The sequence below is a fragment of the Cetorhinus maximus genome, chromosome 17 (assembly GCF_964194155.1).
Source record: "Cetorhinus maximus chromosome 17, sCetMax3.hap1.1, whole genome shotgun sequence".
In the NCBI taxonomy this organism is placed as follows: Eukaryota; Metazoa; Chordata; class Chondrichthyes; order Lamniformes; family Cetorhinidae; genus Cetorhinus; species Cetorhinus maximus.
This window is the reverse complement of record NC_135895.1, coordinates 95,334,633-95,361,167: the sequence shown is the minus strand read 5'-3', so window position 1 is coordinate 95,361,167 and position 26,535 is coordinate 95,334,633. Positions and strand designations below refer to the sequence as shown.

General features: G+C 43.7%; 1 protein-coding gene across 1 annotated transcript in view; it reads left to right on the top strand.

Moving 5' to 3' along the window:
- The window catches only part of LOC144692608 (zinc finger protein GLIS1-like), a 470,450-nt gene that overhangs the window by 338,336 nt on the left and 105,579 nt on the right, over positions 1-26,535 (top strand). The gene's annotated exons all lie outside the window — the stretch shown is intronic.

The window sequence follows — 26,535 nt, the reverse complement described above, 5'->3', positions numbered from 1 at the left end:
TCTCAAAGACAACTAGGGATGGGCAATACATGCCAGTGGTGTCCACATCCCATGAGTAAATGAAGAAAAACTGGTCAGCATAGTGAATGCTTGGTATAGAACATCATCCAGTGCATAAATTCAGACTCTGCTGTATAGACAGCAAACCAGCTTAAAGAACGTGAATTCAGTTGGCATAACCTGCTACATGACATAATGGTTGTCATTTACTCCATTTACTGGAGTCAGTGTGGGTTTGGTTGGCATAGACTGCCAACTGTTTGTTGAACATAACACCAGTTGGAAGTGCAAAGTTCCAGCTTCGACTGCTTATCTTTCTACAGCCTTGGTATACAATGAACCCTGGATACATGACAGCATGTTTTCATGCATTGTCTTCTGGTAATTCCTTCCAGTGTCTGTAATATTACTGACAAGGGGAGACCTTTCAATCTGTTATTTTATTAAATGATATATTCAATCTTTAAAAAAGGAACTCTCTTGGAATATAAGAAAGCTATCGATTGTTTTTGATTTGAATTCTGCCGAAGCCCAGTGAATACTGTCTGGAGTGGAACATGCTGCCTCATGAAGGTATACTATCTCATGAAAGTGTACTCTGTCATACCACAGTAACCTCATTCAAATTGAAAGGATGGTTGGACACCCTTCAGATCATGAGATTGTTTACACATATGGTCACAATTTGTGCATATAGCACTCCATTCTGAATTGGCTTTTTGTAATACAAATACTAGTTACGTCAACTCAAGCAGATTCAACTAGATTTTAGCCAGCTGCCCAAGTGGGTCAATTGCTAATGGCTACATGATATGGTATTGAGCCATAGAGACCATAAGTTCTTGAGATTTGATCTTCAGTCTGTGCTGTCAGCTGGTCTAAGGCAGAGCAGCAGCTGAGTGCTAATTGGCTATATATCTCTGGGTAGTAAGGAAAAATCAGCATTGGTTTTTCGATTGATCAGGTAATTCATTTTGTGAGGAAAAATAAAGAATAGAAAAATAATTTACATGTTACATTTCTCAATGCAGTGTGGGACCAAAGGGATCTAGGTGTGAAGATATATAAATCCTGAAAAGTGAATGGAAAGGTTAAAAAAATGCCTTAAAGAGGCACATGGAATTTTGAAATTTATATTCAAAGGGATTGAATACATAACAAAGAAATGATCGTTCACATTGACAATACTGTGGGCTTTACGCTAAAAAATGACATAATAACCCTGGAAAAAGTGCAGCATGGATTTACCTGAGTGACCCTAGTCTGTAGGATTAACAAGGAATGAGCAACTAGGCTATATTTTTCAAACTAAAATGATTAAGGGAAATGTGAAAGAATTGCAAAACGTGACAGAAATGCAAAAGAGAATATACAAACTGGGTATAGGTAGATTATTTGAATTGAAGGCGAGATAAGAAACATATATAAGGAGTTGATTAGAAAAACATATTTCATACAAATAGTTACTGCAGTGTGGAATGATTTGTGACAAGTGGTGATGGGTGCTGACTTATCAGAAAGATACTGGATAATTACTTGAAGAAAAATAATATAAAACGGTTTGGGAAGAAGAGAAAAAAAAGGTGTGTTTCGGAAGAGGGCAGGGAAATTTTAACTTATTAAATTAAGCCATATTTAGTGTAAGTAAGAAGGGGCTGAATTACCTCCACCTGTGTTAATATTTCTATTTTTGCATGATCACTATTAAGTGAGCCATGCTTTAAGTCTGGGTGTCTGGATGTTTGGGTGAGGAAAAGATTGGGCTTGACTGTGATAATCTGTTGACATTTATGGAGTAGGTTCACAATCGAAAACTGACCATTTGGGAAAGACCACTTGAACATGCTGAAGTATACCACTGAACTGATATGAGTTGCCAGAAAGCAGGGGCTGAAATGAAGTGCTTTCTCTGTAACAGCATGGTTGCAATTCTACATGAACATTTACATAATATATACCTATAACAAATTAAATAATGCAGAATTGATTTACCAGATTTCTAATTTATAAAAACAGTAATGGAGTGTACTCTGAATTATCAATGATGTTGGAGTGAACTGTGTGTTTATGCTGTGTTGTTACGTGAGCTGACTTATGCATGGTGACAGTGCGTTGGCAGGGACTCCTGAATCTGAAATTGAAGATTAGAATAATTCTGCTTTGTTGAGTTCGTTCCTCCTGCTGTTTTTAATCTTCCTCTCCACTTGTGTTTTAAGAAGTACATGTCCAACACAGTATTGCCAAGAGCATTCATTCTGCTTGTTATAAGATAGATGTCAAGATGATTTGCTACAGTGAGTTGAACAGGCTCAACTTTGCTCCAATCCTAGCAAGTGTTTTCTGTTACTAAAAAAAACCAAGATTCATCAATTAAAAGAACTCAGCTCATGTGTTTCCCTTTTATAAAGCTCACAAAATCACAGAATCACCCTCTGTACATTGTTGGAGGTTTCTGTATCCAATTAGTCATTAGAGATGTCCTTTCATACATTGAATGAAACTATATGTTAACAGGCCTTCTTAATGCTGCAGGTATGTGTCCATCAAATATGGTAACTTGACTCTTTGATCGCTGTTTCAGTGGATGACATACATAGCTCCTAGGAGATGGATACGGGATAATTTAACATGATGTTAAGAATCCAACCTCTAAATTGCAATTATCTACTTTGCTGTTGTTGGGAGTTATTCTAAGTCTGGACCCTTTAAAAATCAACTTGTTTTGTTCACCAGAGGAGGTGTCGTAGAGAAATGCTGATTCACAATAATGTATGACACAAACAGGAAAAGGGATTATTGTGATTTGAACTCTGAATCTGTGCTCTGGGAGAAGGCAAATAACATTGTCTGAGAGGTACTGATTTTCATTTTCTAACAATGTAGAATGTGAATGAGCAAAATAGAGTGTAAATTTGGAGTCTTATTCCTCCTAATCAGAAACTAAAACATATTCAAGTTACAACATAAGAAAATGTGGAATAAGAAGATGGCATTTGCCCATCAAGTCTATCCCTTCCATAAATCATGCTCAACGAGCCCTACCATAAATTCTATTCTTTAGTTTGCTCAATTTTCCCTTCCTTCAACAAAACACAGGCTGTGCATCAGTTCTGAGTTCTGAAGCATTATTGCACTATGTTCAGAAAGCATCCTTTCTTTCACCAATTTTTCATTTGTCTTATCTTGCCTTTTGTATTTTCAGTCTTGGTGATGCCTTTTACAAGTAAACATATTAGTATAGCAATAATTCCACTTTATTCCAGCCATGTTTTTGGTTCCACTGACTGATGATGTAACAGATTAATAACCACTTGTTTTGATAATTGGCTGGTGGTTTAACTCTGTCACCATTTATTCAATAGAACTTCAGGAGGAATTACATTGTGTTGTTGGGTTGCAGAAATTTCAATGATTCCCAAAGACTGCTAACTATCAAAGCGCTAACATTTATTTTAACATATTCACAGATTATGGAAAACACTCTTACAAGATTCTGACCAGGCTTGCTTTCCTTTTACTTGCACTTTAGACTGTCCCAGAGTCTCATATCACAGGAGTATATGTCACTCCCTTCTGTGACATTACAGACTATTTTTATGGGACTTAGTCTAACATACTCCATTATACTACATCCCCCCCACTCCACAAGATTCTATTCTGACTTCAACGTTCTCTGACACTCCTGGAAACCCAGTGCTTTGGTGTCCTAGTCATTCTGAACATTTCAGTGGACAGAATATTGAGCTCGGCGGGCGGGCACGCGCCCAACCCGGCAGAGCGCTTAACCTGGCCGAGCGTAAAATGATGTGCAATGATGTCGGGCAAGCATCCCGAGCATCGTGTAGTCCTGTGATATTTCATCCGGCGGGTGTGCGCTGACAATTAAAAGGCCTATTAAGGCCATTAACAAGGTAATTAATTTCAAATTGAATCTGCCCGTCCAATTATTTATTTAAACAGCACTTCAGCAGCTCCGTGCCTCAGGGAGATTGAAATACTCTTTCGCACGCATGCATGAAGATTGCACTAGGCCCACTTGCCCTCCTACCTCCACCCACACAGGCAGTGTGAGCACTGCTGCTTGCGGTTCCACGCTGGGTGGGCCTTAATTGGCCCGCCCGCGTAAAATCGCAATGCCGATTGCGGGTTGTGGTCGGTTTCCTGACCGCCCCTGCCAAGGGCAAAATTCTGCTCAGCGTTTTGAAGTTTGAAAGAAAATTTTGCTTCTTTTTGCTCTCATAGGTAAATGTTGTTTCTTTCTCTCTCCTTGTTCTCTCTTCTCTCCCCTTCTTCTGGTCTTTTGAGATTCTCACCTCTTATACCGTTAAGCGTTGTGATGCCTTCACTAGTTTACCATACCTTGTTCTCCTCTTGTTTGTAGGGAATTTGGCATTCTCATTCTGCCGTTAGTCCTCTGGACACTGTTGAACAGAATTCGAACTTGTAGATGGTTTGGGATCACTTCCTTCAGTGTCTTCTTTCATTTCTGATGATTGTACCCTCCGCTCTCTGTTTTTCACTCTGTTGCTCAATTGCAATCAAAGCTGTTCTGTTTCTTCTTACTGTGCCCTGTTCCATCTGGACAATGTAAGATCTTGGATGTGGTGATTTCTCCATTATTTCGTCTAATCTTGATTGATTTCCGATCCAAGCCTGTTCTCCCTGTTGAAGATCTGATAATATTCCTGCTCTATGACGTGTACATGTGATACATTCTTCCAGTGACTTTGAAATACCTGGCCACCAAACCTAAAACCATGCTCCGGCTCTGCTCTTGGGATTACTATTCTATCATTGTATACCACTAAATCATTGATCGCTGTCAGATGAGCTCACTGCTCAAAATACGATCTCAAGACAGGACTGTGTGGTATATATGTTGGCCATTGGTTCACTAACGCAGAATTCTCTGATCTGCTTCATTCGTTCTCTGATTTTTGAGCCTCTTTGACTTCACTCAATCTTTGTGTAGTTGCCAGTAATGTATGGACTGTCATTATAGCAAATGCCTCAACTTTTTCCATAAATTCAGTATTGCATTTTTTCTGGATTCTGTTTCCATGCGCGATAATGCATCTTCTGTGCTCTGTCGTTTCACTCGAACATATACTATGTGAGTATCAAACCTCATCAATCTTAATTTAAACCTTTTGAACTCTTGATGGCATTGCTGCAAGCTCTTTTGAATTCAGTAGTGTGACTAAAGGTTTATAGTCTGTTTCTAACGTAATGTGAAGACCTTAAGACATAGCAAATTTCTAGCATGCCTATGTGGCTGCTAATGCTTCCTTTTTGATTACTGCGTATCTCTTCTCTGTACCTGTTAATTAACGTGATGTATAATAGGCTGAGCTGCATTTTCCACCTCTTTGTACCTGAAAAACTGCTATGCCCAATCCTGTAGAGGATGCATCCGCTGCTATTATTGTAGGTAACTCTGGATCAGAATGTACTAAAACTCTGATGAGATCAACCTCTCCTTGATTTTGTCGAATGATTTCTGATGTGATTCAGAATGTGCTTCTTCTCAATACCATTCATTGTCTTGGCGTAACAACTGGTGCAGTGGCTCGTTGAGCTCTGCTAATTTTCAAAGAAATTTTGACACTTGATTAACTTTTACATGCATCTTTGTAACTCCGTGATATTCCTTGAAGCTGGAAGTTCTTTAATGACTCCAGTGGATCAACCTTCATTCCTGATGCACTCACTATGTGACCAAGAAATCTGATTGTTGGCTGTGAAAACTCGCACTTACTGTTGAGTGTCAATCTTGCCTCTTGTAGTCTTCTCAGCACTGCTGTCACTCTTATGTCATGCTTAGCTTGAGTGGACCCATGTATCAACACATTCACGTAACAAACAACTCCATGTGAGATTTTAACTCCCGCTAAAAGATTTGACATTGTTCTTTGAAAGATCTCTGGTGCTGATGTTATTCCAAAGGATAACTTGTCAAAATAGAATCTTCCAAATGGTGTTATGAAAGTTGTGCGAAGCTTGGACTCCTAGTGGTATTTGTCAAAATCTGCTGTTAGTGTCTAATTTAGAAAATATTGAGCTCTTCCCTCATTTTGTTAAACTTGCATCTACTGATACTATTGGATGGACTTCTCTTTTCACAGCTTCATTGAGTTGTATGAGGTCAACACATCTTCTAATGGCACCATTTTGTTTCAGAACCAGTACCATCCCTGAGCTTTTTTACAGATGAAATGATTCCTGTCTTATCATTGAGTTGATCCCTTTCTTTACCTTTGGAAGTAAAGGGTGTGGAACCTTTCTGGGTGTATATAAGGATATCGGTTTTGTTCTGGTATTATATGGTACGCTGTTCTTGCTCTCCCAATTCTGTAAATAATTTCAGAAATTCTGCTCTGAAGTCTCCTGATTGACCTTCATCATTCTTTATTCTTTCTATTCTGCAAATTAGATCCAATTCCATATATGCGTTCTACTTAAAAGTGAATAACTCTGATCTTGAATTATGTACAGTACTTCAGTAATTACTTTCTCTCTGAGCTGTAAAGTAGCTGTTAATTCTCCCATAATCATCAGCTCTGTCCCTCCGGGTCTGTGTAGCTTTTGTAGAACTCTCTTGTTTAACCATGGTTCAGCATCTGAAAGAACTGAAACTGCTGCTCCAGTATCTAATTTCAAGTGTGTCCTCTGATCTTCGACCAAGATTTCTGCACTCCAAAAGTTTCCGCTTACTCCTTTAATCCCTCCTAAGATGGGTATCTCCATGTCTTGTGAATCTTCAACTTCATGTACTGTGTTTCCTTCTAAAAGTTTTCTTTTTTGAGTGTTCTGCCTGTTTTTTCTATTGTCACATACTGCCTGAAAGTGCCCCATCTTCTTGCACCAATGGCATTGTGCGTTTTTGGAGGGACAGTTCCCGCACTTGTGCCTTTCTGTTCCGTACCAGCAACAACAAATCTGGGCTGCCGTCAATAATTGCTTTTCAAGCTGCACATGTCTCCTTTCTATTTTCATTTTTTTAACATCTGACGAATTCAACTTTATCTGTTACTTTGGGATGCGGGCTGTCTTTCTCTCTTCTGACTACTGATCGGTTCTGCCTTCTGATCTTGGTTTGCCTATTTAATTGAATTGTCTTCGCCAGTGTCAAGTCTTCTTGGGACTTCAAATTATCTGAAAATGCATCATCCTTTACTTCAACAACTATTCTGTCGTGAAGTAGCTCCACTTTTAGATTACTGTATTTACAGTCTTCTGCTAATTTGTATAAATCATTAATAAATGCACTGATACTTTCCCTGTGTCTCTGTGCATGTATATTGAACTTTGCTCTTCCACGATGGTGTTCTTGTTGAGATTAAAATATGTCTCCAATGCATTAATAACTTCAACATATGTGGCTTTACCCTCATTGATCCCCAGGGTAACTAAAATGTCTTCTGCATAGATGCCCATTGCATACAAAAATTGACTTGCTCACAGTCTGGCATCACTGCGAAACATGATGCGGTGCAAAATTGAGTGAATTTCTTGTACCACTTCGGCCATTTTTCAGCCTGGTTTAGGCCTGCAACTTTCTCGAAATTCTCCAGTAGAGGTAGAGATTTCTCTAGCTGTTTTTTACAGCTTGCCACCATATATTATTGTGTTGTAGGGTTGGAGATGTTTCAATGACTCCCAAAGACTGCTAGCTATAAATATTCTAACATTTATTTTAACATATTTACAGATTATGGAGAACACTCTTATAAGATTCTGACCAGGCTTGCTTTTACTTTCACTTTAGTCTGTCCTAGAGTCTCACATCACAAAAATCACTCTCTTCTATGACATCACCGGCCATTACAATTAACCCTTTATGGGATTTAGTCTAATATGCTCCATTGTACTACAGGAATCACAGTGAGAATCACATATGAGGCAAAGAAAACCTGATGATCCAGGCCTCATTGATCTGCACACGTTTTTCCATGTCTTTCATTTAAATTCCACATGGAAATACTTCATACATCATGTATGTTTCTGCTGTTTTACAATGTTTTGCAATAAATCATTTCAACGGTTGTTCTAATAATTACTCACCGCAGAAACTGGACCACTGATTTCCTGCAGCTGTATAAAAAAGCGCATTTAATCATTTCCTTGGCATCTGATTGAATGAATATGGTATTCTAAAGATAAAGAATAACATTTATAGTGTATAGAGCTTAAGGCCTGGTAGATGTAGGCCAGTCACATGGGGTGGCATTTAATGCAGGTGATGGCCATCTCATCTGACAGCTGGAGAGCCGTAAGAGTCCTGCATTGCCTTTTTTGGGGAAAACAGCCATATTAAGTGCTCCTCTGGCATTTAAGTGACCAGCGGCGGGGATTCCCCAGATCAAGGACCCCCCCCCCCCCACCAGGGGTGGAAATCCTGCCGCACAAAAGCTGCCAGCCGATCACTGACCAGCAGCTGTCCATTGCAGGCAGCATCACCAAGGAAGTGGTGGTAGCTGCCGGTAGTGCACCCAAGCAGAGGCCTAGGATCGCTGAGGGACCCAGTCCATAGGAGAGTGAGGGTGGAATGGTGGTCACGAGGTGGGTGTTACGGGAGGTGGGGCGGAGTTTGGCAGCGAGGGCAGAGGGGTGCCTCTCAGTGGTCTCCCCCCTTCTTGATATTGGGTCCCTCAGTCAGGCACTGAGTGCCTTTGAATGTTTTGCTTTTCGGGCTTCCCGTGTGTTTACTGCCCTGTCCGCTGCTGGTTGAATACCAGTGGCAGTGGAATGAGGCCCTTAAATGGGAATTAATTGTATACTTAAGTGCCCTCAATTAGTGGCAGGGCATGAAGGTAGTCCACAAGCCTTTCTGCCCTGGACATAATTGGGGCAGGGTCCCAGCCTCCAAAATCGCCTCGGTGGAGGTGGAGGGTAGGGTCATTAAATTCTGCTCATTGTTATGTTTTTCAGTGAGAATGTGACAGGAATAGAATGATGAACAAACCAAATGTGTTTACTAAAATTCAGGAAAAAGTCCATGGGCAGGATTTTCTGTATAGGGTCGGGACCAAATGCTAGTACCAACCTTACACCATGTCGAAAATAGTGACTCAACGGCAATTTTTGTAGATTGACCAATGAGTGGCCAGAGGGCATGCTTGACGACCAGTTAAAGATGGCGAGTGGGAACTTGAAGCTGGAGGGCCAATAGGATGCCTTGCAGCACTAAAGGAGTTGCAGTCTGCCTCTGCAAGTAAGGGAGAGAGAGGGCACTTCCACCTCTCAGCACTTCTTGTAAAAGTGAAAATGAATGACCATAGCTGCTGGACCACCATTGTGGAGAGGGAATACCTTCACATGGTGGCCTGTGACCACAGCGGTAGCCAGATGGGTATGGCGGCTACACGACTGAAGGGGGTCCTAAAAGTGATCCTGGAGCACTGGTTCCCCTGTGTCTACTGCCGGAAGAATGCCTCCAAGTATCTACCCTGCTCTTGATGCCATGGAGGGTCCATAGATGAACTGGAAAATTCTAGTCACCCTCTGATCAAAGGCCTTAATTGCCTCTGAATTGAGTTAGCAAGCTATCCACTACGTGCAGGCGGGTAGCTGTTCCACGCCTGACCCAGCTACCAGGAGAATGATCGGGAATCAGGACTGTGGCAGAGAACCAGCATACTGCCAGCATTGGGAAATTCCTTGTCTGGCCGCCTCCGTTCCCACCCCCATATTAGCACCAAAATCCTGCCCCATATTCGGGGAGCTTTCTTTTCCCAGGTCCTCCTCCTTTTTGAACATACTGACCCATGCTGATAAAGGTTTATAGAAGGTTGAGAGGCAACTGTTACCACACCCTTTCTTCATTTGTCAACCTAGATAGTGAGCGAGGGAGGGGAAATTGGTCGAGTAGTGGAAAGTGGGCTGCTGATTCGCTGCTGGTCATTTTGTGCTACTGGTGTGAAGCAATTTCACTCCTGAGAGTTGCTGAGTTACTCAACTGTAAGTGACACCAGAGTTAAACCTAATCATATCTTACCCTACATCATTCATGCAGTCTTTCTGTCAAGGATCACTGTATCAATCGAGCAGGAATCCTGGCGGATATTGTTTTCCTGGTACAACTGAGGCCAGTGCCACTACTCTGGCTGGGATGTCACTTTTATGGTCTTTCAGATTCATCTCCACTGAGCATGGTGTTCCTATCTAATGAGCCAATGGGATTCTACACTCTGAGACCTTATTGCACTATGGTCAGAAAATATTCTTTGTTTCACTATCAAAATCTGTAGATTATCAGACATAAGACGTACCCAGGGCTATAGACATATGCAATGCCAAAGGACTTTCTTGACGTATTTTAACAATGGGAAATATGAATGTAAAGGCAAAATACTGAGGATGCTGGAAATCTGAAATGAAAACAAAATGGAAATACTCAACAGGTCGGGCAGCATCTGTGGAGAGAAAGAGAATTAATGGGGGGAGTTTTACTGCTCCTGCCGGCATATTTGAAGGGGGGGAACTTAAAATAAAACGGGTGGTTAGACCACTGTCTTCCCTCCCACATCCCAGCTGTCCCCCATATTACGGTGGGTGGGTAAGGCGTCAGCCAGGCCACCTGTCCTTAGGCCTATTGAGGCCCTTAAGTTGCCCATTAAAAGCCACTTAAGGACCTCTTTCCCCTCTGCCACCATGATACAGTGGAAGGGGAAAGGCGGAAGGAAAATGGCCAGCCTGCTACTTTCCCAAATCAGGGTAAAAGATGGGAAATGAAGCGGGGTATACCTCCTTTGGAGGTGGGGGGGGGGTTCCTGTGTCCACCAGGGGCACCTCCTCCCCAAGATGGTAACCCCTCTTTGTGCCTTCCCCTGGCCTCTCCAGCACCCCCCTTTCTAGGGCCCCCGATCCCTTCCCCACCAAAAACCCTGGACTTACCTTTCACTCTGGTAATCATGATCTTCTTCTCAGAACTCTCTTTTGGTCCTACCAGAGGCCACGACTGTGTTCAGATCAGATTGGCCAGTAGTTCTCGAGGGCAAGACTTCCTGTCCCTGAGGGAAATCCTACTCTCAACTTGTTAAGCCCATCTCCAGCATGTTATTGCTCCAGGGCAGCCCTTTTTAAAGTGGGTGAGCTGCCCACCGACTTTTGTACTGGTGGTGGGATGTGGGGGTTGGGGGGTGGTGGGGGCGAGCTCCTCCGCCTTTCATCAGAACTACAACATTAACTCTCTTTCTCCCCACAGATACTGCCTGTGCTGCTGATTATTTCCAGCATTTTTTGTTTTTATTTCAGAAATATCTATGTATTGTTCTTGGGAAGTATTGGATTTTTTTTTTCATGGGATGAGTACAAGTCTGTAATCCACCAGATGTGAGCTCTTACAGTCCTCCTGAAGACAAAATACATCTATGTTAGAGTCAATAGTATTTTGAAATGATGAATAAGAAAACAATATGGAAGAATATTACTGTTCAGATCACAGTACAAATGAGGACCTTGTTGTCATTTGTTACACAGATCTGCATGCCTGCTTGGTTTTGAAGTATTCTAATAAATGGGCCACATGGCTGCCAGATAATATAAATTGCTATAAGTAGTACTTCACTACAGGTTGGCCAACAGAATTACACAAATTCAAGAAACTTAGAACTAAATGAAGGCAGCTGCTGCACAATCATAGCATTGTCCAAGTTCATTAATAAGCTTGAAACCACAAGTGATCTGTAACTTCCATCTGATTCAGCACACCCACACCTTTCTGTAGGAAAATCATACTAACCAAACTGAAGCATTTATTTTTGAGGATTTGTAATCCTTGAGTCTTCCAACTCTCCTTGTTCCTTCATATTCCTCATAGCTAAGAATAAAGCCTAGTGCAGTACCTCCTTGTGTGTCACTCTTGGCTCAGTGGTTAGGAGGCCCACATGGTAATCCAGTGAAACCACCCTTTCAGTTGAGGTTTCTGCAGGCAATCCAATGATTTCCAACATGAAGATGCAATCTGCTGATAATTCCAAAAAATGTATTTAAGTTGTGTAGAGAGAGAGAACAAGTGCACACACAGGACATTACTATGGAAATGGGGGCTCTCCCAGCATTTTTGGCAGTAGCAAAATGTCTTGATGAAAACTATACAGTCTATAAGTATTATGTTGGCTTTTGGTTTCTCTCAGTCATTAGTGAGAGCACAAGAAAAAAATGCCCCATAATTGGGTTGAAAACCTCCTTGGATTTTTCCCTGTCTTTCCTTACTGAACTGGATCTGTGGTCAATTTTGCCAAAACACAATTTAAAAACTATTTTTACAAGCTGCAGTCAGAAAATTAAAACAGAAATTGAATTCCTGTTAGATTGTAAATGGTTTTATATCAGTAATTACAGTTTAATGTTGCAATTATATCCCCTGTTTTTCACTTATTTTAAATCTCAAATCCTTCCTGATTACCTAAGTCTGTAAATAAAAAGGAGGGAAATATTTGGCTCAATAATTGGGTACAACAATATGAAAGAGTGTATTAGAACTATTTGCACACTGTGAAAAAGACATTTCAGAAGGGTGTAGAACTGATTTGAAATTACAATCCCACTGCACAGTTCACATCATATGAAATAGTTTCACTATTCTAGTTTTTCAATAAAAATAGTAAACATGAGAAAATATATCTTTTACAGCAGAAAAGTGAAAAGTACCTAAGGAAATGTTCGTGAAGTCGTAACTCAAACAGAATAAAGGACAACCAAGCCCAGTGTAGTTAATCAAAGATAGGTCCAGATTTTCGCTCACAGGTCAGGAGCGCCGAGACTGGAGAATTCTCAGCTCCGCGAATCTGACATTTAAAAATGTCTGCCTAAACTTTTGATTTTCAGTTTGAGGGGGTGAGCTGGAATAGGAGATGGGGTAGGCGATCCTGGAAGTAGTGAGTGGTCAGAGGTGGGCCTGGCATGGGTTGGGCTCCTTGGGTGCAGTTAAAAAGCGGGCCTTCTGAAAAGCCCAGTTGGTTGTCAATGGTCCCTGTACCTCAGAGGAGGCGTCATTGCTTTGTCAGGTGAGTGTCAAAGCTGTAGATGTTGTCCAACTGTTAGTTGACCCTGGAACGGATGGCCCATCATAGGCTTTACCTAGGAAAGAATTGTCATTGTTGCTGCCCAATCAAAGTGTAGTCTACTTAACCACTGAAAGCATGGAGTGGATTATCAAGACACAGCCATGGAGATGGCATCAACTTGCCACCACTATCTGGTACAGATATTATGCAGCTATGTAGTTAAACTCAGTGGGTGGATGAATGATGAACAGTGCCATAGTCATTATCCCATCCACTTGCCCTCATGCCACCCATCTATCAGGATACGCCCACACTACTGGCCCTTGACCAGATCCCTCACAGCTGCACACTGTGGCATAACAATGTGACTAAGAGGGGGGAATCCAGTAGATCTGTCAGTGGTCGCAGAGCACAGCATGTGACCTTGGAGTCACAGCTGCAGCATACTTGGCACCAAGCATTTGTGCAGAGCCATTTTCTCCACCAAACCTCAGAACTAATCATTGTTTTTTTTTGAAAAATATACTTTATTCATAAAATATCTGGAAGAACATTACAAAACATTTCTAAATCGCCATCACAAAAAGTACAATCAGATTCAACTTTTACACTTGGATTGCGAGGTGCTTCAATACAATCAATGAATATTGCAATCATTTCAATATGGTCATTACAGATAGTCAGACATTGCAATGGTATTGGATTTATCAAGATAAATCACGTTGCACTCTGAGGTGCTTCAATACAATTATAATACAATTAGTATTCAATGCATACATTCATTGTGAGCCGTACAGCCCGAGGGGTCTATACCTTTCCCAGCCCCTCGGTGCACTATGGCAGAAAGGTCTTAGACAGCGACCTTTCCCCATTGCGCCTTTGTGGCGGCTGCCCCAAGCTTTAGTGCATCCCTCAGCGCATAGTCCTGGACTTTGGAATGTGCCAGTCTGCAACACTTGGTCGGGGACAACTCTTTGCACTGGAAGACCAACAAGTTTCGGGCAGACCAAAGAGCGTCCTTCACCGAGTTGATGATCCTCCAGCTGCAGTTGATGTTTATCTTGGTGTGTGTCCCTGGGAACAGCCCGTAGAGCACAGAGACCTGTGTCACAGAACTGCTCGGGATGAACCTTGACAGAAACCACTGCATCTCTCTCCAGACCTTCTTTGCAAAGGCACAATCCACAAGGAGGTTAATCATTGATCACAACTAATCATTGATGATATGGTGAAAATAGTTAGTGCAAATAAGCACACAAGAGTGAACAAGGCCATTGTAATTTGAGTGGTTCATAACTCTTTTCACCTTAGACTTTTATTTGTAGAATGTCACACAGAGGAAACACTGGGGAAGGGATGGATCCAACTGCTCCAAGATTTTCTGTCCAGGACCTTCACATTTTGGTGGAAGAGGTCTTGAAGAGGAGACTAAACCTCTATCCTGCAGGCCACCATAATGCACCTGCAGCAACCAAGAAGGCTTGGATTCAAATTGCAGCTGTGGTGAGTGCAACAGCAGACTATCAGCACTCATGGATTCAGTGCAGGAAAAGGTCCAATGATCTGCTGCATTCTGGCAAGGTTAGTAGCTTGGCTCATCCATACAGAGCTCCAAGGGAAGGGTCATATCTGTATGCTGCAGCTGATGTCTGAGACATGGCACATATCTCAGCTACAGCATTGAGGCTTCTATGTGTACACAGCTCATGTAGGTGCACACAGAACACATGTGAATGAGGATAATGATGCTCAGATGCAGTGAAAAGCAATATCCCTCCATGGACTATATATTAGGCTAACATAAATTCATGTTGTCGTTGCAGTCAAAAAAGGCAAAGAATGCTATGGAGATGACCCAGACTGGGGGTGGGTCAGCCTGGCTGAGACACATCTGTCCGGTGGAACAGATAGCCATGGAGATTGCCGGGTGCCTGAATAGCTGTTGATGGTGAATCGCTGTTAGCAGGTGTTGAAATCACCTTGGCACATGGTGGTATTGGTGGAGGTCATGATGTCAGTTCACTGAACACAAAGGAACGTTGGCAAGGATGGGGTTGCGTCAAAAGGGCAGTGTGAGCATGTTTAAGGCAGTGGCGAGCATCACAGCGTGTTTTCACAATGAGAAGAGCTATACCATAATAACTCCATTTGTGTGTCACAGGTCCCAGCTCTGCTCCCTCACACTCCTGGGCCATATCATCCCTTGAGTATCAAGAGGCAGAAGAGATGTCCAAGGAGACAGCATCACGTCATACTAGCACACACTTGGCCAACTCAGATACAAGCACTTCGGAGGGATGTAATGTGCATGTAGAGTCAGTACACAGGGTGAAAGTCACCACACCAAAGTGCAAGAGGTGGTATCAGAGTCAGAGACATCTGTGGACAGCTTCCTTGGAGGAAGGAGGAAAGTCACAATGATGTTCCAGTGGGCAGGAATGTGGAGCCTCAGGAGTTACCTTTTGGGGCACAGTACTTAGATAATCAGCAGCAGATGTGTGGACATCTTGTGGCTTTCCCTAGGGAAGTAGGAGCTCTTAGATTGTGAATGGAGGAGTCCATCAGTATCATGAGCTCCACATTGTCCTGGGGACTCAACCACTTGATCGCTGACCATGAGAGTTTGGCCAATCTCATGGAGAGACACATGCAGCAACACTCAGAGTGGATACAAGAGCAGCGTCTTGGCCAAGAAAGTATATAAGCCTCCCTTAGTAGCCTGGATCAATCTGCATAAAGTATGAGCGCTGACATCCATGGAATACATGAGGAACTGTGTACCCTTAACAGGGCAGTCACAATGTTGGCACAGTGGTTGCTGGAATGAATGACTTCTGTGCACCAGCAGCCAGCCCTAATCAACCTCACCTGAAGACCCACCCAGGGCTGTGCAGGTCACCGAGAAACCTTGAGAGCTCCTCAGCACCCTCACATTCTTCCATCTCCCCAACCCTTCCGTCAGAGCCGTTGTCTGCTGCACATGTGCCAGTGACCACAGCTGCCCATGCAGATGAAGAAGCTTCCCAATGAGTGCCTGCATGACGAGACCGGCCACCACATTCCTTAGTACCGTATAGACTGAGAAGTGAGCAGCCTGCGTTCACCTCCTCCGAGGCAACATGTGGGGCACTTCATAGGAATGTGCAAGAATGAAGGGCGCTGTCTCACCTAGAGCCGTAATGGGGTCAGTGTGGTTACACTTTTCATATTGTATATTGCACATTTGAGCACTTCTTTAATACATTTACTTACACTTGTGCATGATTCAGTGTGTATTTGTACACTAGAGAGCTCAAAAAGAATGGTAATGCCATTGAATGTCAAGGGAGAATGGTCAGATTTTCTCTTGTTGGAGATGGTCAATGCCTGGCACTTGTGTGGCACGAGTGTTACTTGCCACTTGTCCAAGTCTGGATATTGTCCAGGTCTTGCTGCATTTGGACATGGACTACTTCAGTATCTGAGGAGTCGGGAATGGTGCTGAACATTGTGCAATCATCAGCGAACATTTCCATTTCTGACCTTATGATGGAAGGAGGGACATTGATGAAGCAGCTGAAGATGGTTGGGCCTAGGATACTATCCTGAAGAACTGCTGCAATGATGTCCTGGAGCTGAGATGATTGACCTCCAATAACAACAAGCATCTTCCTTTGTACTAGGTTTGACTCAGTAGAGAGATTTCCCTCTGATTTCCATTGACTCTAGTTTTGCTGGGACTCCTTGATGCCACACAGAGTCATATGTGGCCTTGATGTCAAGGGCAATCACTCTCACCTCGCCTCAGGAGTTGAGCTCTTTTGTGCATTTGAACCAATTCTGTAATGAGGTCAGGAGCTGAGTGGCCCTGGCGGAGCCCTAAGTGAGCATCAGTGAGCAGGTTATTGCTAAGCAAGTGCTGCTTGGTAGCACTGTTGATGACCCCTTCCATCACTTTACTGATGATGGAGAGTAGACTGATGGGGTGATAATTGGTCAGCTTGGATTTGTCCTGCTACTTGTGTACAGAACATACCTGGGCGATTTTCCACATTGCCGGGTAGATGCCAGTGTGTTGGCTGTACTGGAACAACTTGGCTAGGGGCACAGCTAGTTCTGGGGCACAAGTCTTCAGTACTATTGCCAGAATGTTGTCAGGGCTCATAGCCTCATAGTATCCAGTGCCTTCAGCTATTTCTTGATATCATATGGAGTGAATCGAATTGGCTGAAGACTGGCATCTGTGATGCTGGGGACCTCCGGAGTAGGCTGAGATGGATCATCCACTCGACACTTCTGGCTGAAGATTGTTGCAAATGTATCAGCCTTATCTTTTGCACTGATGTGCTGGGCTCCCCCATCATTGAGGATGGGGATATTTGTGGAGTCTTCTCCTCCAGTGAGTTGTTTAATTATCCACCACCATTCACAACTAGATGTGACAGGACTGCAGAGCTTAGATATGATCCGTTGGTTGTGGAATTGCTTAGCTCTGTATTTCACTTGCTGCTTATGCTGTTTGGCACACAAGTAGCCCTGTATTGTAGCTTCACCAGGTTGACACCTCATTTTAGGTATGCCTGAAGCTGCTCCTGGCATGCCCTCCAGCACTCTTCATTGAACTAGGGTTGACCCTGGCTTGGTGGTAATGGTAGAGTGGTGGATATGCCAGGCTATGAGGTTACAGATTGTGGTTGAGAACAATTCTGCTGCTGATGATGGCTCCCAGCACCTCATGGATCCTAGTCTCAAGTTGCTAGACCTGTTTGAAATCTATACCATTTAGCATGGCAGTAGTGCCACACAACATGACAGAGAGTATCCTCAAGGTGAAGACGGGACTTTGTCGCCACAAGGACTGTGCGGTGGTCACTCCTATCAATACTGTCATGGACAAATGCATCTGTGGCAGGTGGTTGGTGAGGATGAGGTCAAGTACGTTTTTCCCTCTTGTTGGTTCCCACACCACCTGCCGCAGACCCAGTCTAGCAGCAATGTCCTTTAGGACTCGGCCAGCTCAGTCAGTAGTGGTGCCACTGGGCCACTCTTGATGGTGGACATTGAAGTCCCCCACCCAGAGTACATTCTACCCCCTTTCCACCCTCAGTGCATCTTCCAAGTGGTGTTCGACATGGAAGGGCACTGATTCACCAGCTGAGGTGGGGTAGGGGGTGCTAGTGGTGGTGGGGTGCAGTACGTGGTAATCAACAGGAGGTTTCCTTGCCCATGTTTGACCTGATGCCATGAGACTTCATGGAGTCTGGAGCTGATGTTGAGGACTCCCAGGGCAATCCCCTCCCAACGGTAAACCACTGTGCCACGATGTATGCTGGGTCTGTCCTGCTGGTGGGACAGGACATACCCAGGGATGGTGATGGTGGTTTCTGGGACATGATCTGTATGATTCCGTGAGTTTGACTATGTCTGGCTGTTGCTTGGCTCATCTGTGAGACAGCTCTCCCAATTTTGCCATTAGCCCCCAGATGTTACTAAGGAGGACTTTGCAGTGTTGGCAGGGCTGGCTTTGTCGTTGTTGTTTCTGGCGCCTAGGTCGACGCCAGGTGGTTCATCTGATTTCATTCCTTTTTATTGACTTTTTAATGGTTTGATACAACTGAGTCAACACATTGGAGGCACATGTAGGCCAAACCAGGTGAGGACGGCAGAATCCCTTCCCTAAAGGGCATTAGTGAACAAGGTGAGCTTTTAGGACAATCAACAATGGTTTCATGGTCATCATTACACTTTTCATTCCATATTTTTATTGGATTCAAATTCCACCATCTGCCTTGGTGGAATTTGAACCCGGGTCTCCACAGCATTACGCTGGGTCTCTGGATTAGCAGTACAGTGACAATACCACTACACCACCACTTCCCCCTACAATGTACAGCATGTATAATGCTTGAAGTCTGACTTTGTGTTACTCTCAGCATTGTGGGCATTATGGACAATTTGGTGGCATTGCCCCTTGTTTACAGTCATTGGCATTCATGTGAGGGGGCTAGGTTTTGAATGTGTGTTTGTAATATAATAAGGCCCGTGATGATGATGGTGAGGATTTCAGCCATATGACTGTGACTGAGTCCAACTCACTGATGTTTATTCTCTCCCTTATGGGGGATGGGCAGTCCTTTGAGTAATTGTGGAGTCAATATGCAAGGTTCTTTCAGTTGAAGTCTGTCAACAGAGACTGGGTGTTGACAGTTGTAATTTTGGAGGGCCTTTTGAGAATCTATTTTGCACAAGGACCCATCTGGTGATGGTCCCCTCCTGCACAGAGTCAGCCCTGGCTACATGGCCATGCCTCCCAGCTGCTCTGCCATTGGTGGAATCCTCACCCTCATCTGTTTTTGAATCTTCTGAATGGACAGGGGTTTCATCCTCCTCCTCATCACCCCCATCTTCCTCCTCTTCAAAGATTGGAGCTCTGCCTATGGCGTCATCGTCATCGATTTGTATGTGCCCTCCAGGCGCAATGTAGTCCAGCATGCAGTACACCACTACTATTCTTGATACCATTGCTGAGGCATATTGCAGAGCTCCACCTGAGTGATCGAGTTACCTGAAGCGCATCCTTAAAATGCCAATTGCCTGCTTAATGGTACTCCTGGTGATGACATGGCTGCTCTTGTAGTTCCAATCTGCCTCCATTTGTGGGCTCCTAAAGCAGGTCATTATCCAGGGATAGCCCTAATAGCCTAGAAGCCAACCATAGATCTGTGTTGGTGGTTGAAGTAGCTGAGGGAGTTCGGAACTCTTCAGTAAGAAGGAGTCATGGGAGCTGCCAGGGAACCATGCAGACACATGAAGGAAGACCTTGTGGCAGTCACAAACCACCTATACATTGATTGAGTGGAAGGACTTCCGGCTGACAAAGGTGTCCGCATGTTGAGTTGGGACCTTTATGGCAACATAGGTGCTATCAATAACACCTGTGTCTGAGAGAAGCCTCATAATTGGTCAAAAGCTGTGGTTGTCTGTGTCTGAGACACCAAATCTATAGGAAAATTAATGTGATCCCCCACACTAACCATCAGGACATTAGTTACAACCTTAATGCAGCAGTGTGCTACTGACTGGGATATATCAGACAGGTCTCCTGATGATCCTTGGAAAGATCCTGAGACATGGAAGTTCAGAGTGATACAGCCACTGGCAAGGCATGGAGAGCTCAAAGGATTGTGGCTGGAGTTGTTGCTGGACCATGTGGGATATGTCTGTCACCACCTCACGGCTTAGCCTCAGTCACCATCGACACTGGTTCTCTGTCATATTTAGGTAGGATGTCCGAGGGTCTGTACACCCTTCACACAGTATAGTACCTGGTAGTCCTGCCTCTGTTCCTTCTCCTTCCTGGTGTGGGAGCAGCAGCCTCTTCTCCTGACCTTCGGCCCTCCCTCTGGCCTCCGGCTGCTCATGGTTACTGGCTTCTACGGCCTCTATGTGCGGGGGTACCATGCCTATCCTCTAGGTTCCTTCAGATGAAGCACTATGAACGCTTCTCCAGCACAAAGTTTTTCCAGACACCAGGGTGCATGAGTCAGTTAGTAGGGGCCACAAAAATTTTCCTGTGAGACCAGGAGCCCCACCTTTCTACTCCCCTGGGTTAAGGGAAGACAGTTGGAATTTGTTTTGTGCCATTTCTGGGGCTGTGAATGAGATTTTAAAGCAAATTCCACAGGGGCTCCCTACCTCTTCAAAGGGGTCTTCTGGCTATCCAAAAAAATGCACCAAGTTCAGACTTGCTCTTAAAAGGTCTACTTTGCACACTTTGGAATCCACACTCCTAGGCTACCAAAATCCGACTAGAGTGGAGGCAGCTGCATTTTAAATGGACCCTACCACCAGACTCAGAGGGCAGCTCGACTCCGCAGTAGGCCCAGGGGAGGATTTCCACAGCCACAGCATCCTTCCCTACCACCAGACCCAGGATACTACTGACTCATTTTTTTCATCCATGAGGTCTTAATAAAAATCAGGGATTAAATTAATATTTCTGTAAATATTCAAGACATTCCTAAGGATTAGAAGATGGCTAATATAATTTGAATATATATTTTAATGATCCAGAGACATACCTGGAGACCATAGACCAACTAATGAACAATCGTCAAGAAATTTTTTTGAATTGATTTTAAGAGATGAAATGAATGCACATTTATTAAAGCACAATTTGTCAAGGTACCATTGGCTTGTATTTACGGCAGGAAAGACAACAAAGGCTCTACCCACCCTCCCCCCACCCCACGCCCAGCTTCTTTTCTCTACTGTAAGCTATCTTTTTAAAACCCCCTCCCCTGTCTCCTCCACCCTCAACGTCAACAACATGCGTGAGGACCTCATGGATTTGTCATCAAGACTGAGACAATCCGATCAGCTGCCTCTGTCACTTCTCCCTCTTCCCCTAGTCCACCAGACCAAACTTCCTCTTAGGTTTCAAACTGCTCTAGCCTTGAACTTGTTCCCTTCTCTAGTTTCTTTCCTATCTCCCCTCATGCCCTCTCTGAACTTATTTTGTCCATGAGACCCCCTCCTGCTCTCTTAACCTGATTCCCAATTAAGTACTGACCACACAATTTCCCTTCTTGGCTTCCATGTTAGCTGACATTGTTACCAGCTCCATCTCTTCAGGACCTGTCCAAATCTGCCGTCGTCACCACTCTCCTAAAACAAAACAGACTTTGGCTCCTTCATTCTTTGCAAACTACTGCCCATCTCCAACCTCTCGTTACTCTCCAAAGTCTTTAAACATATTGTTGCCTCCCAAATGCATGCACATCTTTCTCAGAACTCCATGTTGTAATCCCTCCAATCAGGTTTCTGTCTAACCACAGTACCAAAACTGCTCTCATCAAAATCAATGTGACTGTGAGAAAGGCAAACTATCCTTATTCATGCTTTGCAACTAGTTTGCACCTTTTGACACATTTGATCACGCCATCCTGCTCCAATGCCTCTCCACCGTCATCCAGCTGTGTGGGACTAGACTCGACTGGTTCCATTCTTCTCTAACTAATTATAGCCAGAGAATTTCCATCAATGGCTTCTCTTCCCATTCCTGCACAGTTAACTCTGGTGTCCAAAAGGATCGATCCTTGGACCCCCTCCATTTTCCCATCTAAATGCTGCCCCTCAATGTCATCATCCAAAAACATGATATCAGTTTCCACATCTACACTGACAACACACAGTTTTACTTCATCACCACCTCTCTCGATCCCTCCACTATCTCTAAATTGTCAGATTATTTATCTGATATCCAGTAGTGGATGAGCAGAAATTCCCTCCAATTAGGTATTGGGTAGACTGACCCATTATCTTCAGTCCCTGCCACAAACTCTGCTCCCTCACTACCAATTCCATCTCTCTCCCTGGCAATTGTCTGAGGCTGAACCAGACTGTTGCAACCTTGGGGTCATATTTGACCTTAGATGAGCTTTCAACTGCATATCTATGCCCCAACTAAGACCGCCTATTGCCATCTCTGAAACATCACCTGTCTCTGCTTCTGCCTCAGCTATTCTGGTGCTGAAATCCTTGTCCATGCCTTTATTACTTCCAGAATTGACTATTTTATTCTACTCCTGGCTGGTCTTCCACATTCTATCATCTTTAAACTTGAGGTCCTCCAAAACTCTGCTAACCTAACTCGCACAAGTGACCTACTGACCTACACTAGCACCCAGTTAACCAATGGCTCAATTTTAAAATTCTCATCCTGTTTCCAAATCCCTCTGTGGCTTGCTCCCTCTCTATCTCTGAAATCTCCTCCAGCCCCATTGGCCTCCAAGATATCTCCATTCCTCTAATTCTGGCTTCTTGAATATTTCTGATTCTAATTGCTCCATCATTGGTGGCCTTGCCTTGAGCTGCCTAAGCCCTGAGCTCTGGACTTCCTTCCCTAAACATCCTGCCTCTCTGTCACTTTTTTTCTCCTTAAAGATATTCCTTAAAACCTACCTGTTTGACTAAGCTTTTGGTCATCTGCCCTAATAGCTCCTTATGTGGCTCGGTGTCTTCTTTTGTTTTATAATACCACTGTGAAGCGTGTCGCGATATTTTATGATGTTAAAGGTTCTATATAAATACAAATTGTTATTGGACTTCTTGAAAGTCAGTCCCAAAATACTTCATATCATAATCCTAATGATGCTTTTCCATGCGGACTCTGTTGGACAGGTAAAGGGAGGGCACTTCATCTGCTTGAGACTGGAAGGCGCAACATGACATTGGGCTCATCTCCTGTGACTAACTGCCTATGATGGCAAAAATCCTGTTGCTCACCTGCCCTTGGGGAGAGGATTTCCTAGCTCAGTCCATGGTTTTAGTTAGCCCCTGAGTAAGTGCACATCACCTTTTCCACTCAGGCCTCCAGGGAAGCATCAGTGAACCTGGGGAAATGCTGTGGCTCATTGCTAATGTTCTCCACTTCCCAACAGTATCACAGGCCAATCTGGCAGCAATGAATGCAATCTTCCTTTAAGAAGTGCATTCACACTTTAAATAGAGCTCCAGAAGCCTGCTAGAATAGTTGGCATGCTCCCTATTTTTGCTGTAATTGAGTGGGCAGCCCATTAATCAAATGTAAAAGATGCTCTGGAGTTAAATTGCCCAGGCCTCAAATTCATAACATCAGACAAATGTGCTGCTCTCCCTGAATTCCCCTCCCCAGTCAGTACAAGACACACTCCAGTTCTCCCCCATTTTCACACTTCAGTCAGACCCACATCTTTACTATTAGGATGATACTTGTGCTTACATGACAATGTTCAGTATAAAAATGTCTCATAATGCTTCACATGGTGAATTACTTTTTGAGGGCGGTGATTGTCATGTAGATAATGTGGTTGCCATTCTGTCCTGCAGCAGTATTGACATCATGTTTTTGTTGGCAAGAACACTGAGAGAACTTCGTGCTCTTCTTCAGTGTCATAGGATCTTTAACAACCACTTGAATAGCCAGACAGGAACTTACTGGAAATTTCATTCTGAAATATGACACTTTTGACAATGGCCCCCCCTCTGTAGTTCTGTCCTGCAGTGCCATTTTAACTTTTGTACTCACTTATGGGCCATGGATCCACAAACTTCTCACTCAAACAGAAATGAGCTAGCAACTGAGCCAGGCTAACTAAATGTGTAGAGATGTGGCTATTATTTCCATTAAAATTAGTCATGCAGTGAAAGTGATCTGGTTACCAGAAGTTTAAGTCAAAGGAAGCTTATGGAATTAGGCCTCTTTTCATTGGAGGTGACATCACTTTGGGGGAGAGCTTGAAGTTGGACACAAATTGGATGCAATATCAATGATGCGCCTGTGGCACCTGCCCAAGGTTGCGGCTGGGAGGTCCAAACAAGTTTTAGGTTTGGGCCTCATTTAAATTTTACCAGCAATCTACGAGAAGCAAATGGGCACTCCGCTGCATCTTGCTGGTTTGGGGCAGCTGAAGATTGACCGCTTTCAACACCGAACTGAATGGCTAGTAGGACCTGTTTTATTTTTATTTTTTCATTGCCCATCCCTAATTGCCCTTGAGAAAGTGGTGGTGAGCTGCCTTCTTGAACTGCTGCAGTCCATCTGGTGTAGGTACACCTACAGTGCTGTTAGGGAGGGAGTTCTAGGATTTTGACCCAGTGACAATAAAAGTACGGTGATATTGTTCCGAGTCAGGGTGGTGTGTGGCTTGGAGAACTTGCAGGTGGTGGTGTTCCCATGTGACTGCTGCCCTTGTTCTGGCTGAGGTTGTGTGTTTGGAAGGTGCTGGCAAAAAAGGCTAGGTAAGTTGTTGCAGTGTATCTTGTATATGGCACACACCGCTGTCACTGTGTGTCTGGTGGAGGGAAGGAATATTTAAGGTAGTGGGTGGGGTGCCATTCAAGCCAGTTGCTTTGTCTCAGATGGCGTTGAGTTTCTTGAGTGTTGTTGGAGCAGCACTCTCAGGCAAGTGAAGAGTTTCCATCATACTCCGGACCTCTGCGTTGTAGATGGTGGACAGGCTTTTGGGAGTCAGGAGGTGAGTTTCTTGCCACAGAATTCCCAGCCTCTGACCTGCTCTTGTAGCCACAGTATTTATATGGTTGGTCCAGTTCAGTTTCTGGTCAATGGTAACCCCCAGGATGTTGATAGTGGGGAATTCAGCAATGGTATTGTTGCCACTGAATGTCAAGGGGAGATATTTAGATTCTCTCTTGTTGGAGATGGTCATTGTCTGGTACTTGTGTGGCGTGAATGCTACTTGCTGCTTATCAGCCCAATTCCTCCACCTAGCCCCAGAAAAATCTTTAAAATGCACCAAATATGTAATTTTTCTGTGTGGCCTCCAGAGGCCTTTTTAAGGACTGCTGGTTAGGACACTCAATGGCTGGAAAAGCAGGGATGAGCATGCACTTCGCTGACCATTTCTTCATGAAAATTACAGTTGGGATCCTGCAACCTGACAAGAAGACCAATTTGCTTATGTAGGCATCCTCCTGCCTATTTTTTTGGATGAGGGAGAGGGAGAGCACTGGGCACCGATTTGTAGGCAGGATTGAATTTTAATGGTTGTCCAAAGTCTCCACCAGATTTTCTTTTGCTGGTCGCTATTTTTTCAGACAAAGATTAGGTGGTCAGCAATTGAAACTTGAACCCTCCAGAGATAATCTAATTGAAATTTTGAAGAATATGAATGACCTTAACAAAGTTAACTTAAGTAAACTTTTCACTATGGCAAGCACCACGAGGCACAAGTTAAAAATTAAGATGTGAAAAATAAGGGAAGTCAGGTGGAATGTTTTCACCCAAAGGATAATAGATTTATGGTGTAAAGTATGAAGGGGCGTACAGTATGAGTGGGTTTAAGAGACAATCTGATGTGTTTCTAAAGAGGAACAGATGGAGGCATATAGTTAGAACTCAGATAGATGGGGGTTGATTTCTAAAAAGCGGAATCACAGTTGGTGTACTGGCTTTTTCCTGTTATTAAGATTGTCTTACATAATCTACACTTATGTATTTTCCAGCAGGATTTTTGGATTGCAGCAGGAGCAGGAATCCTGATAGATTTTAATCTTCCCAAGCGCAGGGGTTGCAGAGGCTGCCACTGCTAACTGAATCAGATAATCTAGTTGAGCACAGACAGACAATGACACAGTGGTCCAGCACTATATCAGTCATTGAACTTAACCACTTGGTGGGAATGGCATAGGTGGGGGAGGGGGCCATGTGATAGCAGTCGCTGCTCCCCCGCCCCATCTTAGTTTACCTGGGAAAGGTATAAGAAAGCCATCATGCCCTGGCTGGTTGGGGTGTACTTTAGTTTTATTTGAAGCTGTGTTCAAACACTGAACGTGAATATCAGGAATTCACAAGCGTGATGCCCAGAAACTGCAAGAGAAAAATGTTTCCATATCTCACCCAATTCTCCAGTTGACTAATAGCTCAGGACTTGGCTTTTGCTTCCAAACACATATGAAAGCTGGTGTGTAACTCCAGCATACAGGAAAGGTATTTTCTGTGCACAAATGTGTAGTGACATTGTAAACACGTTTTTTATATGTTTTA